Source organism: Humulus lupulus, chromosome 2 (assembly GCF_963169125.1).
Source record: "Humulus lupulus chromosome 2, drHumLupu1.1, whole genome shotgun sequence".
Lineage (NCBI taxonomy): Eukaryota > Viridiplantae > Streptophyta > Magnoliopsida > Rosales > Cannabaceae > Humulus > Humulus lupulus.
In genome coordinates this window covers 133,396,615-133,411,897 of record NC_084794.1, presented here as the reverse complement: position 1 = coordinate 133,411,897, position 15,283 = coordinate 133,396,615, and positions in this window count along the sequence as shown.

Genomic DNA, 15,283 nt, shown 5'->3' with positions numbered 1-15,283 from the left:
TTCAGCGCTATTTCCGTTCTTGACTCATACGTCAATTCCATATGACCAGCACTCAACACCATTGTCGTTCCTGACTAATAAGTAAGAGCTTCACGACCAGTGCTTAGCACTATTGCTGCTCTTAACTGATAAGTCAATGCTCTTCAACCAACACTCAGAACCATTGCCACTCATGATAGATAAGTTAGAGAATTACGACCACTGCTCACTATTATTGCCATCTCTCACTAATAAGCTAGTGTGTTTCTCAAGAAAACAATGCAACCATGCATTCATGATGCAACGGATATCCATATATAGAGCACTCAACATGCTTCATCAATAATCGCAAGCATAATCATAATCATGCACATTTACAGAGACTCAAGCTCTAATTTATTCCATATTCAACAGTCAGACCATACCATATTCACATGCATCACATACTGGGTGAAGTTTTTTACCTTTAGTCCAAGCACAAGTTACCAATAAACGACCCTCAAGCACGTTCCTGTTTCCAAGCTCCTAGCGATCACCTAGTCATAACCATAATATAGAATCTCGTCAAAATGATTAAATAAAGACTTTCGGATCGAGTCCTAGCCTCCGGGACATCGAATCCTACCAAACCGGGTAGTAAGATCGATCCTGAGCCCTTATAGTTAAGCTTCCACGACTAAAAACCAAACCTGGCCAAAAATGCACAGGCGGGCTGCGACTTGGACCTGGGGGTCGCAGCGCGCCTCCCCGACAAAGAGCCCTCTGCCTGGGCTTTAGGGCATGGGCCGCGACTTTCCCTCTCGAGTCATGGTGTGCCCCCCAGGCAGAACCCTCCTAGTTCTGGGTTCACACAGGTCACAACTTGCTAGAACAAGGTCGCGACCCAACCTCAAACCCAACCATTTTTTACGTTCTCTCCATTTAAAAACCTTCCCAAAACTTATTCAACACATATCCAAATTCTGAAATCAAAGTTCTCAAACATCTCAATTTCCCAAAACCATTAAAACCCAAGTCCTAATCAAATCAAAAACTCCTCAAAACGTAAAATCCAATCAAGGCTTAGAAACTCAAAAACTCAAAACTTAAAACTTGGATTACCTCTGATTGAATCATTTCCCAGCTAAATCATTTGGCTAATAAGCTTCTAATCTTCCCTAGAATCGCAATGACTCAATATTTGCTTGAATCCAAGTCCTAAAACTCGAGTTTCCTTTGAAAATGCGAACTGCATCGAAATGGGATAACGGGAGAGAGAGAACGTACTGAACGTTCTTTTTATGTTTCTGACAAGTTACTTCAAGCTTAAGTAACCTCAAGCAAATCCTAATACTCAGGATCCCAAAAATGCCCCCGGGGTAAAATAGTCAAAATTCCCATAATTCCCTCCTAATCTCACTAACTCCCAATATATCATCAAATAATCATTCACATTACCCAATATCCCGGTAATGCGCTAAACACCTAATATATCGGTTGACTCATTCTGAGTCAGGTATGAGTCTCATTGTGACTTTCCCACTAGCTTGCTCCCTAGGATCGTCTCGTGCCGAGTAACCGAAATATATATATATATCCACATAATAATGTGGTCTCATGCACACATATCACATATATTCCAAATATACCCAAAACGGGCCAAATTACAACAATTGCCTAATTAAACAAAAATGGCCCCAGATGCATTTTTGATACACCAAAACATGCATATCAAGTCATATTATAATATAACTCACATAATCACGTATTGATACACATATATATTATATAATCACATAATTTCCATAATTTGTCATTTTGGCCCCCTAATCAAGGCCATAAGCCTTATTAGAAAATTTGGGACATTACATGAACCATGCATGAAAATTGTTAACCTTGAGCAATGAAACTTAGAATAATGGAGACATAAGGAGGTGTAGGGTTTGGCTTAGATGAGAAAGAAGAGGAAACAAATAGCATTACAAGAACTTACCTAGAAATGGTGGAGGCTTTGGCTTGAGAACTTCTAGCGAGGGTCTCTCTCTTAGGGGAAGAGAGATGAACAAAAATGGGAAGAGGATGAGAGTAAAAAGCCTTTGAAATTTCTCGGAAGAAAGTTTGAAAATGAAATGAGGAGAGAGAGTGAGAGTGATTTTGGCTATAGAGAAGGATAGTGTGATTATGATTTTTGGGTGGCTTTAGGTCTTGAACCCTCAAAACATTAATGGCTAACCTACCCCTACCTTTACTGTAGAAATATCATTGTAAATACCTAGAGTATATTGTACAGCTAACTTTAGGTTGTAATTGACAGCTAACTTTAGGTTGTATTTTTTCCTAATTTTATGTTGTCTAGCTCTTTGTATTCAGCCTATATATGTACTCTCAAAAAACCACATTTAGGTTTTTTAGAAACCTAAAGTTAGCTGTACAATATACCACCTTTTCAAATCAATGGCTTCTTCTCAACTTCTCCAATCCACCAAGCCACTTCTCAATCAACTGCTCATGTCACCAATTCTTTTCACAAAGTCAACCACATTTCAAAAGACAAAATTGATGCAACTCCAACACCTCTTGGGCAGTTTATGCAGCAGTCAGACCCACTTTTAATTAAGGAAAATGTCAGTATAGTGTGTCATCAAGGTTCTACATCTCACACATTTACTGCAACCTCCAACAAAGGTACTTGGATAGTTGGTTCAGGGGCTTCTGACCACATGATGAGTTATTTACAAGTCTTCACCACCTTCAAACCATGTGCTAATTCCCACACAATCAGCATTGTCGATGGATCTCTCGCGAAAGTGATAGGCATTGGCTCTGTAACATTATCAGATGACCTTCTCCTTTCATCTGTTCTAAATTTCAATCATCTTTCAATAGGCAAACTTACTCGAGATTTGAATTGTGTAACTAAATTCTATCCTAATATTTGTGAATTTCAGGTTGAGGGCTCGGAGAAGGTGATTGGCAGTGCTAAAATGCATGATGGGCTTTATATTCTTAAGCATTCTCCTAAAAGTAAACAAGTTCACAAATCATGTTGTGGTAACCATTCCAATTTATATTATGTTTTCAATCCTACGTTTGTTTCGAATGAAAATCTCGTCATGTTGTGGCATTTTTGACTTGGACATCCATGCTTTAGTTATCATGAAAAATTATTTCCTCAGTTATTTGTCCACAGGAGACCAAAATTGTCTCATTGTGAAGTCTTTCAACTTGCTAAACATACTCAAAACTCTTATCCCAGTCTTCCTTACAAACCTAAACAACATTTTTCGATGATACATAATGATATTTGGGGACCATCATGAGTAACAAATATTAATGGATCTAGATGATTTGTATCCTTTATTGATGATCATACTAGCACAACATGGACATTTCTTATGAAAGAAAAATGTAAAACTTCTTCCATTTTTAAAATTTTCTATTCCATGATTCAAAATCAATTCAACCGAAAGATTCAAATCCTGAAAACTGATAATGAAAAGGAATATTTTAACTCCATTCTTGCTCCATACTTGTTAGATAAAGGAATTGTTCACATTAGTTCATGTGTTGATACTTCGCAACAAAGTAGAGTGGCTGAGATGAAAAACAAACATCTTCTTGAAGTTTCTAGATCTATCATGTTCCTAAACAGTTTTGAGGGGATGCCTTACTCACAACCACCTATCTCATCAATCGTATGCCTATCCATCTACTACAATTTAAAGCCCCAAGAAATCAGTTACATGTGACATTCCCTCATATCTCAGCCTTCTCCTCAGATCTTCCATTCAAAGTCTTCAAATGTACACCTTTTGTCCATGTTTATGATCACAAAAGAACAAAACTTGATCCAAAGTCTCACAAGTGTCTCTTCATTGGGTATTCCAACACTTAAAAAGGATATAAATGTTACTCCCCAATTACAAAAAGGGTCTATAACAGTATGGATGTCATATTTTTTTAACATCAATCTTTCTTTCTCAAACCTGGTATTCGGTGGGAGCATTCACAGGAATATGAGCTTTAGGAAACTCTTCAGGACCATCAAGTTGCATTTCCTCAACTCAATGCTGTGACACACAAACATCAAAGTGCTCAGTCTTTGCCTTCTTTGCCTATCCAACCAGATCAATCAACTGGTCTTTCCTCGTCTTCTTTTCCTATCAAACTAGATGTTAGTCTAGAAAACACATCCAACCTGTCCTTCTCTATAGTCAATCCAACCTCACCTTCCTCGTCAAAAAACCCAAACACTCTTTCAAACTTACCTCCACCTCAAACTCAAGCTCAATTTGATATATGTAATAAAGAACTTCGTGTTTATAGCGGAAGAAATGTTGGGAATATAGAGGTCAACTGCAAGACAAGAATTGTTCAAACACTCATCAAATCCCTCTCGACCTTGAAAATCATGAAGGTAAGGATTATGTGACTCATGAGTTAGTTTCTCCTGCTATTGATGATCTCGACCTACCTATTGCTCATCAGAAGGGTGTTAGAACTTGTACCAATCACCCCATTGAAAAGTAGGTTGCTTATGGGAAACTAACACCTGTACCGAGATTTTGTCTCTTCTCTTGATCTTATTTAGATTCCCACAGAAATTTATGAGGCCTTGAAAGATCATAAAAGGAAGATTGCAGTTGGTGAAGAAATGAATGCTCTTGAGAAAAATGGTACTTGTGTTCTGACTGAGTTACCTCAAGAAAAGCAGACAGTTGGTTGTAAGTGGAGTTTCACCGTCAAGTATAATTCAGATGGGAGTATCAACAAATTCAAGGCTCGATTGGTTGCCAAGGGTTTCACTCAATCATATGGTGTTCACTATCACGATAACTTTGCTCCCGTCGCCAAACTTAATATAGTAAGAGTTTTATTATCGCTTGTTATAAATTGTGATTGGCCTTTGAAAATGCGAACTACATCGAAATGATTTTTTGAATGGGATTCTCGAAGAAGAAGTCTATATGGAAATTCCACCAGGGATGAAGAAACACTCCAATGGTCGAGTAGTGCTAACTTCTCAAATATCTTTATGGCTTGAAGCAGTCACCTCGGGCATGGGTTGATAAATTTGCAAAGTTAGTTGTCAAACATGGATATACTCAAAGCCATGTTGATCATACTCTATTTTTCAAGTTATCTTCAACATGGAAGCTAGCAATTCTCATTGTTTATATGGATGACAATCTTAATTGGAGATGACTTAGGAGAAATTTCAGATCTCAAAAGACTTATTGCCTCACAATTTGAAATCAAAGATCTAGGAACCCTCAAATACTTTCTTGGTATGTAAGTAGCCCAATCAAAAGACTGAATTGTTATATCTCAACAAAAGTCTATCTTAAATCTTCTAAAGGAAACTGAAATGATTGAGAGCAAGCCGGTTGACACTCCCATGGAACCAAAATTGAAAGTTAATTGAAGAGAGAATTTAACTCCAGTAGAGAGATGGAGCTATTAAAGATTAGTAGGAAAACTAATCTATATCTCTCATACTAGACCTGATATCGCCTTCCCTGTCAACGTTGTGAGCCAACATATGCATAGTCCTTGTGAAGAACACTTGTAAGCAGTGTATTGTATTCTAAGGTATCTGGAAATGACACTAGGTCTTGGTTTGCACTTCAAAAACACAACAACTGAGACTTGGAAGTTTACAGAGACTCTAGTTGGGCTAGGAGTTGACCGACAGACAATCAACCAGTGGTTATTGCACCTATGTATATCGTAATTTAGTTACTTGGCACAGTAAAAAGCAATATGTGGTCTCAAGGAGTAGTATAGATTCATAATATCGTGCTTTGGCATTAGGTATTTGTGAAGGGATGTGGATCAAAAGGCTTATGAATGAATTAAGGTTTGACTTTCCTAAGTCTTTTAAAATGTATAATGATAGTCAAGTTGCAATTAGCATTGCTAAAAATCTAGTTCACCACGACAGAACTAAACATGTTGAAATAGACGATTACTTCATTTATGAGAAGGTGAATTCAATGATCATTGAGCTCAACTACATTCCTACAAAGAAACAGATTGTCGACATCCTAACAAAGGCCCTATCAAGAACAAGTTTTGAAGAATTTAATTCCAAGTTGGGTTTGTATAACATATACAACTCAGCTTGAGGGGGATGTAGAAATATCATTGTAAATACCTAGATTGTACAGCTAAATTTATATTGTAATGGACAACTAAGTTTAGGTTGTATTTTTTTCCTTATTTTTAGTTATCTAGATCTTTGTATTCAGCCTATATATATATGTCATACTATTCATCAATAAAATTAGATTATACGTATTATTCACAAAAACTACGTTTACTCTCATTAATTCACCAAAACCCATTTAATATAAATAATTCAAATGCTAAACAAAATGAAACAAAAATGATATTCTCGGATTTGACTTGACCCTATTTTTAATTATGCCCAAAAAGTTCATTTAGGAAGTAATTGAGCCCAAAATCAAAAATGCCCACAAATGCCTCTTTTATATATATATATATATATATATATATATATATTTATATATATCACTTCATACAATTGTCCACTTTTTTATTTTTCCTTATAAACACCAGTTTTTTATAGTAAAATTTTCAAACTATCCTTTTCAACTAGTTTAATTGTTACTCTCACACTTAGATTTTTTTTTCTTTCAAATTTCTCAATTCCATATATTGTCATAGTCTCTTAATAACTTATTCAAATAAATATAATTTATTTTTTCGAACTTTTAAATATAAATTATTATTGTTCTTCAACTTTTTTCCAAAAATTATAATGAAAAACTTGCTATATCAATTAATACTAATAGTTTTAAATATAATGTTAAGAAAGTTTATAATTTTTTATCATAAATTATTGCAAAATAAACTCATTACTTACAATTTTATTTAAATAATTAAATAATAAACTCATTAATTACATTTTCGTTAAATAAAAATTTGTATTGTCTCTTCAGGATATAGATTCATAGATATTTTACTCTTACTTTACTAAATTGTAAACTCATTGTTTGCAATTTCATTAAATAAATAATGCAGAGTAAATTCATTGTTTACAATTTTATTGTAAGTAAATAAAAAATTATATTCTACCCAAGCATATAATCTATGATAATGAAAACACTTGCTTGAAATTTTAAATTTAAACATAAATATATTTTTGAATATCTATTCCAATGAATGTGATTAATTTTCAATAAAAAAAAAAACTTAAATGATAAACAAAAACATAAACGTAAACTACTTGTTTACAATTTCAAACTAACTTAAATATAAGTTTGTAAAATACATGTTTACTATTTCAATTTTAAATATAATGTAAACAATTTGTTCACACTTTTGAATTTTTATGAAAAATCGTAAACTAGTGTTCTTGATTTTTGTTTACATTTTAAATTACTTTTTTTAATGTAAAAAAAATGCTTTGTAATTTTTTTTGTATGTATTTTTTATCTTAAAATAAATACAAATTTGAAATCCTAATTCAATAAAAATTAATACATTTTTTATATGTTAAGGCTATTTTAGTCAAATATTCTAAAAAATTGTATAGATCTCTTTTTTTTTTTTTTGAAATAGAGGGTAATTATGTGTATTAAGTGTAAAGAAAAAGTATTTATGTGGTTATCCCCCAAAACTAGGGTCCAAGGGTGGTATAAACCTAAAGTCCACTAATTAAAGCATGATAAAATAAAATATTATAACCACCAAAATGTGATATTTTAAGGGGAATTTTTAAAAAAATATGGCTTTTTAGCCATCAATGTGCAAAATATATGAGAGTTAAACTTTCCTTAATTTTTATGGGAAAATTTAATTAACAAAAACTTAGTTTATGGGAAAACTAATCCCATATTGGAAATCAAAATTAATAAAAAAAAAACCAGCAAAAGGATGGGTATTATGGTAATTAACATAGCCAAAACTCATTCAGCCAAGCCACATCTTCTCTTTCATTTTGCCCTAGCCTCCACCTCCATGTCCTCCACTCACCTGCCTCACCATCTCCACCATCATCTCCGGCCACCCACCCTCACCACCTGCTAAGAACACCCTATTCGCACCTCCATGAAACCCAGCCGCACCATCGATGAATACAACCTCAATCCGCGCATCTTTGCGCGATTCCATTCGCGAGCCCCCAAATAAAAAATGACGAGGATAGGCTGAGGTGAGTGATGTGGTAGTGGTGGTCGGAGGTGAGGAAGAAGGGTGGCGACTGGGCTAAGTGTGATTCCTGGTGGTCGGAGCTACGCAAAACGACGGGGATGGTTAGGTTTGCGATGGGGTTTTGCGCGCAGGGGATGGGGGTTTCTGGTGGTGGTCAGAGGCGAGGGAGAAGGTTGGTTTGTGGTCAAATCTGTTTTTTTTTTTTTTTTTTTTTTCTATCTTCAGATCTGTGATAACTGGTTACCTTCACGTTCTTTGTGTATATATTTCAGGAGGTAACTGGTTACCTTCACATTCTGATGTGTGTGTATATGTGTGAGTTCTTTATGGTAACTGGTTACATAAGTTACTAAATCATACTTACTCTTCCTTTTTTTCCCTTCCAATGTGATGTTTCTTTTCATTTCTAATATGAGTGACTCGTCACCCCTCTTACGATAACTAGTTACCCCTCTTATGGCAGTAAGTTACTAATCTTACTGTAACTGGTTACCTCTCCTGATACATGTTATTTAACCTCAAAGACTATTTTTTACATAACTGTAAAAAAAAAAAAAAAAGTAACTGGTTACCCCTATTGATACATGTTATTTAACCTCTAAGACTATTTTTTACATAACTGTAAAAAAAACAAGTAACTGGTTACCCCTCTGGATAAATATTATTTAACCTAGCTGTAGGATTTTTTTACATAACTTTGAAAAATCAAATAAAAAAATTAATAAACACAATTCATATTACCAAAAAAAAATTAATAAAAAATTTGCAAAAAAACTATGGAAAAATTTAACATAAAAATAGTTATATAAAATTAATATAATCAAATCAAATAAGCTAAAAAAAATAATCAAATTACAAACATACCCTTCCAAATTAATAAAACTTGATTAAGAGTAAAACTATGGCATAATCAAACTTTTATACAAAAATACGGGCAAACTAAACCCATAAAAGTAAAATTTAAAAAAAAAGTCATAAATTAACTTTTCTTATAAAAAGTCATATTTTTGCACAATCTATTAAAAATCTCATATAACATGTAATTTTCAATATTTTAAGTATGATAAAATAAATTAGAGATTTTTACATAAAATATTAATTTTAGCTAAAAAAAATTACGTTTTTACTGTCAAACTTTTTTTCTTTTCAATTTTACAGTTTTAAGGAAATTTTTATATTTTTATGGTTTTTTTTATTGTTTTCAAGTTGTTTTCACATTGTTTTTAGTTTTTTTTCGTGATTTTTTACATTGTTTTTAGTTTTTTTTAGTTGGTCGAGTGAGTTGTTTTCAAGTTACTTTAAAAAAAAACCGTATTTTTGTAATTATGAAATTTTGAAAATCGTATTTTTGAAAATTTGAGTGCGTATTTTTTTTAAAAAAAAATAAGAACCGTAAAAAAATTAAAAAAAAAAAAGTGTATTTAAGAAAAAATCTCAATAAATTATGTGCCACATAAAATAAATTCTCATATTTTTATTCGTGAAATTCACTTCCCACAAATAAGGCTAACTAGACATTTTCTCTCAAAATGCAAAATAAACATTTTTTTTCTAAGAATTTGTTAATTAAAATCATTCATTTAATTTTATTAACATTCCAATGCCCAAAATAATTGTTTCTCGTAATTAATTGTCAACGAATATTTATCACTCTCAGATTTTTCCCCGATAAAGGACTTTACCTTGCTTCCAAACCGAGCTTCCATAATTTCAACTAAGATGAATTAATTTCTCAATTTCAATTTGATTCGAAGTCATTGAAAATAAACAATATTTGGAATAATATACTTTATTAATAATATTCATAATTTCTCAAAAGTTCATTATATTACAATTTCAACAACATTTTTGCATGTCAAATTCCACTTAGAGATTATGCCATGACCCCTTTATTTATAAGGTAGTCTGAGCAATTAAGTTCTTTCAAATCAGGGATTTTTTCACCCAATGTATTATAACAGATATTTGAATTTTGGTAAGCAAATAAATTATAAATCAAATATCATTAACTAACTTGTCCTATTTAAACCATTCGTCTATTTAAATTATTTAGAAAAAAAAAACTATTATGAGCTAAACAAATTGTGTTCTGACATGGACCAGTTCAGTGAGCATTAACAATAGCTAGATAGTGACGAAAGCATTATTTTAGTAAAATTGAAATTATTATGGTTACAAATAAAAATGGGTATATAAATGCTACAGATGGTAAATATTGGGTGTTTTTACAGTTAATTTTTTCTATTTTTAAATTATTTTTTAAAAAAAATTATGAGTTGGACTAAAGTTGACATGTATGAATCTAGACAAGGGAAATAATGATGGCAGTACTATTTTAGCGATATTAAAAAATGTAATTATTATATATAAAATTTAGATATTTATATTGTTAATATCTTTACATATACTAAAGTCCTTGTTCGCGTGTCCTACTTTGATTGATTTTTACAACCTTTTTTTCAACTAGTTCACAGGGGCTTCGATGTATTTTCCTTACAAAATTTTGTTTTTATTTTCTCACCGCATTCTTGTCTTCATCTGCTTCTCTCCTCCTTGTGCTTTACCACTTCAATGCCACTTTTCTCTTGAAATTGACACGCATACAAACCCAAATCTCTTGCTTCATCTCTTCTCACCTCCTTTCACTATCTCTACAAAGCTCCAAGGCTCTCAAACCCAAATCCAATCTAAAAGTTGCTAAGTTGTTTGCTAATGGCTGTGATAATTCAAGTATTGAATACTGTAGTAACTTAGAAATAAAACACAACTCAACATAAACAAATTCTCAAACACATACATAGCAGCAATGTATATGCAAACCAGAAAATTATGAACAATCAAATGACAGAAATTTGTCAAAGAAAAGGGAAGGAGAGACACAAAGATTATCCTGGTTCAGTCACGAATATGGTGACCTAATCCAGCTCTTCCCAATTTGAGAGTTCCCTTAGTATTCTGTTGACGCTGTTTTTCGTCAACTCAAAATGTAGAGCAATTAAACAATAAGAACTATGACGCATATGAATAATACAGTAGAACAACAAGAATTTTATGTGGTTCAACAGTTAACTCTGCCTAGTCTACGAGTCTATTTTATTAAGACTTTGGAGTTTTCTAGAAATCTTTTAGGGATGAATTCTCCAGAATTTCTCTCAAGATATCAAAAGATCCCTCCTCTACAAATGTTCATGTAATGACCCAAATTCAGTGTTTAGGCTTAAGTGCCTGGGGAAGTGTGCCTGGAGGGCATGATGGGATTTTGTGTGTGACTTTAATGAGCTTAATGCATGATTATGATTTATTGCACGTTATGTGATTAGTTAATTAATTGAGATGCACGACTATGTGAATTAGTATGCATGTAGACCTGATTGTCTTAGAATGAGCATGATTGTAATCTGGCCATGTTTGGGCATATCTGTGATAATTGTACTATGTGAATGGTGCCATGTGAGTGCGATGTTTTTATCAGGATGCACGCATCGAGACGGTCCTAGTGAGCCATTTAGTCTAAAAGTCACAACGGGATGTTGTACCCGGCTCAGGTAAAGCCTAGGGGTACTTTGGGAATCTTATAAGTTGAGTTGAGAATGAGTGGTTGGTTATTGGTTATTGGGTAACTTGGGTAACCATTTGTAACTGTGGTAGGTAACAAGTTTTAAGATGGAAAGTGATAGAATTGAAATAGAAGTGTAAAGACTTAAGTGCCCTTGAAGGTTTAGTTAGGAAGGATTATTAAGAAGGGGTAAAATGGTCTTTTGGCAAGGGTAATAGACAAAAGGCAGCTGGGATATAGGGGGGCACGGTTTGGAGTATTGGGCATTTGAGTGTCTTGATAAAATTAGAAGAGAAGGAAAAGAAGAGGAGAGAAAGGCTAGGGCAAGCAAGAAGAAGAAGAAGAAGAGAAGGAGAAGTGGGAGTCTAGGAGGGGATCAAGGACTTGTGTGGATTCTTCATTTGAGGTAAAGGTTTTATACATATCTAAGTATGGATTTTTGTTTTGATTTAAGGAATTTAAATGCCTAAGCTAAACATTGTGGGGTTTTGGGGTTAGTTGCTGAAATTTGAAATCATAGGAGTGGATCTTGGGTGTGTTGATGTTTTGAATTGATTCTAGTGTTTATAGGGTGTTAGATTGTTCATGTAAAGTTTGGAATGGAGTTTTGTGGTTGAGATATGTGTTTGGGATGGTTTAAGGTGAGGATTAGAGAGTAAAATGGTGGGTTTTTCTGGGTTCGAAGGGTCGAGCCGCGGCATGGTTCTTGGTGAGCCGCGGCCCTTCGAAGAAGTGGTATGCTGATGGAGAAGGGCGGGCCGCGGCATGGCCCAAGCAATGCCGCGGCCCTTACCTGTTTTTGGGCCTTTGAGGGTTCTGTTTGGGGGCCATGCCGCGGCATGGGTGGCCTATGCCGCGGCGCTTAAGGGATTTTGGGATTTTAGGATTTTAGGCTTGGGAATTTAACCTAGGGTGCTCGGGGTTGAGCCTTTTACCATGTTTGGTGAATTTCAACGTTCCGAGTACTAGAACTTGGCTTGGAAGCTCATTTAAGGTTGTTAAAAGTGTCTTTTGTGTGTTGTGACTAGGATTTTGGGAGAGGCTCGTGCTTGTGGACCGTGCTCGTGACCGTGGTACTTTGGAAAGCACGGGATACAGGTAAGAAAACCGTAACACCCGAGTTTAGGGCATGGCCCCACTGTGTGATTGTAGGGCGTGGCCCCGGATTGTATTACGTGCAAATGCTTAACCTTAAATGAACCGTGATGTGTGTGAATGTTTATTTTGAATGTACTATATGTGTGATTATGATGAAACGAACGGCAGAGGCCGGGTACGGCATAGGCCGGGGCGGCCGTGGGCCGAAAGTAACACACAGCACATGGGATGCTTATATTCAGGGTGGGACCCAAGGGATACATGAGTTATCCTCGCGGTGAGAACCGAAACTCCAGGCTTTGGTAAGGCCTTGGGAGCGGCATGGCCGTACTTGTTTATTATGATGGTTTTCCTATGTGTCAGTGAATTATTGCCAGCTATTTGTTTTGCATATGTTATGTGTTATTTGGGTTTTCTTGCTGGGCTTCGGCTCACGGGTGCTCCGTGTGGCAGGTAAAAGCAAGGAGTCAGTCAACCGGCCATGAGTATGGAGAGCGTGGGGACGGCGCGTACATGTTCGGCCTGCCCGACTGCTTTGGTTGGGGGCATTTTGTATATGGCTGTATTTAACCATTCTTTTGATAGCTGATCAAGTGTAAATCTATTTTGGTGTTGTAAACATTTTGTAAACCTTATTTTGGGATCCCAGATGTTTTATATTTAACGTTTTCAATGAAGTTGACCATTTTAAAAGAATACAGCCTTAAACTCTGGTTTAATCACACTTTTGGTTTTAGAAACCACTTTGAGTCAATTAAATGCACAATTTCTGTTTTAAACTCACTTAGTAACGGCTCTAAGGTAGTAGGGCGTTACAGTTCATGACCTCTCTATTTATAGAGGGTTCTCAGAGTTCATTCTCACATATCTCGGTAAGATACTCCTGTTTATTAATGAAAATAATGATATTAAATTCTGTAACTCCTATATACAAGGAAACGTCCCCTGAAGACCAGGGCGCGTATAACAGACTTGTTAATATCCCTTTAATGTTGGGATGTTACAATAATAAATATCTTTAAATGCATGGAACGCATCTTATCAGATGACCCATTAAATCGTTCGAGGTCGGCAATCAGCATCATGTCGGTCCAGGTCTATAGATAAGTTATGAGCTAGCCCCCTTACCCCAAGACCAAGTCGAAGCGGGTAAATACCATCGAGGCCGTTACACTCCGAGCTTATACTCCTGCCAAGCTAGGGCTACTTGATCCAAAGACATCCAACAACGACTATACCCCGATGCTAAGTCCTTTCGAGCTCAGAAAGAACTTCGAGGTTAAAATGCCTTCGAGGTTGCCATCTTGATTCGAGGGTTCGACATCTGGGCCATGCACATGCGTTTTAGATATCTCGAGCTCACAATTGACAAGTCCAGCTTTCGAGATCACAATCTTGGGTCTCGAAATCTAGGTGTAACATATTCAGATAGTTACAAACACCAATGTACTTGTGTACACCTCCGAGCTACTTCAATGAAGTTGTATTCTACACCTCTGTTCTAATCTCAAGAACAAAGCCTCTCACATACAACTCATTTTCTTGTTCTTGTAAACACACTCTATCTCTCTCTCTATAATACAATTAGATGACTCTCTTTTTCTCACACCTGTCTAAAGTTGCCTATTACACATATTTATAAGGAGAGTAACAGAACCAGTTACAAGAGTAAACTTAAAACCGAAAACAGAGGATAGTTGATCTCTAACTGACTAACAACCTAACTGATTAACAATCTTGCTGTGGATTACAAATACTACAAATTCCTCCTTAATTCACAGTAAGATGAGATGAAAGGGAAACCAGTTGGGAAGGAAACTAGTTCATTAGCTTGCTCCAAAATTCATCAGCTCCAAGAAATGTTGAAACTTTTTGATAGCTAACACTTTGGTTCCAACATCTGCGGGGTTCTCCTCACTTGCAATCTTTTCAAGTTCAATTTCTCTACTCTCTATCTTGTCCCTTATCCAAAACAGTCTTATGTCTATATGTTTGGATCTTTCATGATAAACTGTACTTTTACTCAAATATATAGCAGATTGACTATCTGAGTATATCACTATTTTGTCTTCTGACATTTGGATTTCTTTCAGCAATCCCTTTATCCAAACTGCTTCTTTGAAGGCTTCAGTTGTTTCCATAAACTCAGCTTCTGTAGTGGAGAGTGCCACTAAGGGTTAAAGCTGTGATTTCCAGCTGACACAACACTCATTCAACAGAAAATAGAAGCTAGTTAATGATTTTCTTGCGTCTTTATTGGCAGCATAGTCAGAATCCACAAATCCTTTTAAACTTATCTTCTCTCCATTCTTTCTAAACAACAAGCCATAATTCAGAGTTGACTTCAAATATCTTAGTAACCATTTCATTCCATTCCAATGCTCTTGACCCGGATTTGACATGTATCAGCTTAGAGCGCTCATTGCATATATCAGATATGGTCGGCTGCTCTCCATTGAGTACATTACACTTCCAATTGCCTTTGCATAGGGT